The sequence below is a fragment of the Benincasa hispida genome, chromosome 9, assembly GCF_027475165.1.
Source record: "Benincasa hispida cultivar pf3 chromosome 9, pf3_genome.v1.1, whole genome shotgun sequence".
NCBI classification, from domain to species: domain Eukaryota; kingdom Viridiplantae; phylum Streptophyta; class Magnoliopsida; order Cucurbitales; family Cucurbitaceae; genus Benincasa; species Benincasa hispida.
The window spans coordinates 98295428-98299320 of NC_143486.1; the positions used below are offsets into that span (position 1 = coordinate 98295428).

The 3893-nt window shown below is 33.2% G+C and overlaps 1 long non-coding RNA gene across 3 annotated transcripts; it reads right to left on the reverse strand.

The window, feature by feature from the left end:
- Positions 1-201: 201 nt before the first annotated feature.
- LOC120085028 (uncharacterized) lies at positions 202-3668 on the reverse strand. 3 transcript variants are annotated; one of them, XR_016531900.1, is made up of 4 exons: positions 3537-3668; positions 1936-2862; positions 1302-1420; positions 202-547 (listed from the first exon to the last, which is right to left on the reverse strand). It is a non-coding gene; the product is annotated as an uncharacterized LOC120085028 (long non-coding RNA). The 3 variants fall into 3 exon arrangements; XR_016531901.1 differs by lacking the exon at positions 3537-3668 and adding an exon at positions 3278-3530; XR_005483794.2 differs by lacking the exon at positions 3537-3668 and having other exon boundaries at positions 1936-3530.
- Between the last annotated feature and the right edge of the window lie 225 nt (positions 3669-3893).

Consider the following 3893-nt stretch of genomic DNA (forward strand, 5'->3'; position numbering starts at 1 on the left):
TTACTTTATAATAACCTTTTCTTTGTGTTGTCTTTATCATATAATAACTTTTTATAATGTTATCTTTAACATAAAATAACCTTTTTTTAATGCTATTATATATATAGCTTCTATTTTATGCTACAACAAACTTATGCATCGAATTTCGTAATCCACTTACATTACAAGTGCTTATTTTTAGTTAAATACACACATAACATACTTGATAATACATCAAATACCATGACTTCCTTTCATATCTGCAATTTTGTAATTCATTTGTACATTACAAAATAAAAATGATTATCCAACAATAAAAGTATACCAAATATAATTTGTAACTATATAAGTTCACAAAATACAAAATCTACTAGTTTACAAGATTATGACATCATGGAATTGGGCTTCAAAATTTACAAACTCGATCAAAATTATGGATAAAGAGCTTGAAATTGTTGAGTTGAATGAAGTGAAAGCGGGGTCGTGAGTTGATTTTAGTCAAACAATGAGAACAAATTTGTTGATGAAGTTGTTCCTTGAGGTGAAATCGACATTGAAATCTACAAGGCTTCATCATAAGCAATACAACCTCTAATTAAGAAAGTTATTAAAAGGCTTTCATCACAAGCAATACAACCTATAATAATCACTTCAAGTTTCACTCAACATGCAATCCTCTAGATCTCAATGTTCCTCCAATTATTATAGAAGATCTAAATTAGCCTAAGACACATTCATTGTATACATAAATCATAATAAAGATCAAGATGCGAATCAAGAGTAAACAATAAATCAAATTGATATATGAGCACCAAACTAAATAAAATAAGCGCTAGCTTTAGCACTTTTTCAAGACAAGCACGGTTTTGTATAACAATTTGTATATGAGAAATCAAATAAATTTACATAATGTACAACAATTTGTATGCCATAGAGGTCATAACGGTTTTGTTAACACATCTTCTAATTCCCTTAGCCTTCTTATGAGATCACACAAAGATAAGAGCCAACGAACAACAAAAAAAATTAACAAAACGAAGACAAAACCACATAGAAAACAATGAATAAAAAAGGAACACAGATAAATTCTCCGTTATCTTTAATGGAATTGTTATATGTAGGTGCTATGTGAACCAATTATGGCAATTCTAAAGGTAAAATGTAACCCTGAGGCATTTATGATAGATCATATTCCTGAGGCTCCAGGAAGTTGACGATCCTTATCGAAATCTGTTAAATGAACTTATTTGTAAGATGGACTTTCATTTTCAAAAGTGATCCTAGACATGTCCTACAATTTATTATAGAAGAAAAGAATGTACCTGTAGAAGGGAGGACATTGTCCACCAAGATAAAGATCGCTTTCTCCGGGCTCAATTTAATCCTTTTACAAATGACATAAACAAACTGTCCTACAGTAAGATCTGCTGGAACTAGGTATCTGCAGTTGATACGTCAAAATCTTAGGTATAGAAAGAGAAAGAAGTGAAGGCATTGTGATTTGTCAATAGGTCATTCTCCCCTTTTGGTTTTGAAATGAATCATATCCATAAAGTAAAGTGACAACCGAACTATGAAAAAGAACAGAAAATAATTTTAAAGGTTAAATAAAGGCCACTTTCAAAGAGATGAAGAAGAGCTTTTAGCAAGGCTGCAGTGTATATGTTTGTGTGCACTCACGTGTATTCAGCTCATCAGCCATCAATCAAAAGACAAAAAGAGAAAATCTCATAAAATGCAGTCAGTCATTGAACATAAATTCTAACACAAAAAAAGAAAATTTAAGTTTATCAGTTATCAGTAGCAATATAATACTTCCTTTGACAAAAAAGAGTTGAACACAAAACACTTTACCAAAAGATATCCTTTCAAAATTAACTCCAACTTTTTTGTAATATAAAAGGAAAAAAATAAATACAACAGACCGAGCACAAAATGAATGTTGGTGATTCTTACTTCTTTTTATCAATTCTAGGGATGTCATTTCTCTCTGCCTTCTGCACAATAACCTTGAAACAATAAGAGTGGAATTATATAACCAAGCCGTAACTGATGGAATGCTGAAACACGTGCGCACACAAAAAATACAACAGATGAACAACCTTCATTTTGGGACATATTATCTTAAAACACAATTCTTCTTATCATTATAAACACTATTGCTAAATCAGTAACAACATAATCATCACCGTCTGTTGTCAAGAAAGAATTCAAAGACAAGATTATCAATAACTGATCGTTTCTTGTCAATCTAACCATAGTTCAAGAACACCATAGTTCAACTAATTACGACATATATTCTCGGCCAACAAGTCAGAGATTTGAATTTCCCACCCCGCATGTCCTTAAACTAAAATTAATAATAACTTATTGCGTCCTTACCAAATGACAGACAAAAAAAGGGATACTGAAAATGGATGATAAGGAAATTCAGAACAAATTTGACTCATTACCTAATTAGAGGAGGTTAAGAAGAACATCAAAGCTTTGGCAAAACAATATCTGTCTATCAAGTTGATGATTACCAAAAGCCAATCAAATCATATGCCTAGGACATGAAGCCACTTTAAATATTTGAAACCCACTCCTTAAGAACATGAAGCCACTTTAAATCTTTGAATAACCACAGATCCCAACCACCTATTTACATGAATATCATATATGCCTAGGACAAAAAAACAAGATCAATACAACCTGTAGTGGAAAGTTTGGCTTCAACTTTCTCCTCCCATTTCATTGATGGTGGTCAGAGACTCGGAACTCAAAACCCAGTGGCGAAAGTGAACCAAACATAAGAAATAGCTACATCTAGTGCCCAGTAGAGATATCCCTCAAATCAAACAAAGGAACTAACATTCCAGTCCACACAGACTTCCTTCCTTCCTGCTCAGAGCGTAGGAATGTTGGAAGTCCACTTTGTGCATAGATACGATAAAGATCATGAAGTAAATGTTGAATAAGACAACTTCCTTGATAACTTGACATATAGATACCCATACCCGTCAGAGTTAAAATTTCAAAAAAGGCAGCACCAAACAGCTAAACCATAGTCTTAAATCACTACTACCACATCTCCCAACTACTAAAAGTTTAACAACAAATCATCCCAACAATAACGTAATTTCATGGAATTGGGAAAATTTTAACATTAAGCACGGAAATGAAAGTGAAGCAGTTTAGAAACGCAACACAGTTGCAAGCTATAAACCATCTATTAAAGAATTGAGCTCTAGCTCGATAAGTGGGGTAAAGTCTTAAACGATCTTTCATTATGGTTCATAATACAACAAACGAGCACCTGAGATGCATAAACAGTCGTGAACTGAGCCAAGAGTAGGGTATATAGCTCTAAATTTCAAAATGAAAGCAACTAGCTCCAAATTGCTGCAACGGAATATTTTGTAGTGAACAACTTAAAACGAACCACAGGTCTGAAGGAGCAAGCGATTCAATGGGACAGAACAAATACTTAATCCCTTAGAGCAGGGTATATAGTCCAACATTTAGTCAAAATAGAAACGGATTGCAAAATTTAATTTTTCTAAAATCATCAAAACCTGTGGGTTTTCGTATCGTTGGTCACCGTCCGCTGAGGGAAACCATTGCCGTCGTCTGGCCACGTCAGAGTCGCATTGAAATTAGGACATGAAAGGGAGGATTTTTTGTTCCTTTACTTTTTTTTCTTTTAAATATAAAAAATGCCCCTTTTAAATTTAACCATTTTTTATAGCCTCCTTTCAAAAATGCTAGATTGAAGAGCTATCTTAGGGATATTTGTTGTAGTGCAAGCGTGCACCCAACACTTATCTTCACACGAATAGCATCTAATCCAACTATGCTAGCTAAGCTCTCGTTTTCCATATTAACCACCAAAATTACAAGATTGAAAGTTCATGAAATACTCTCTTCTGAGA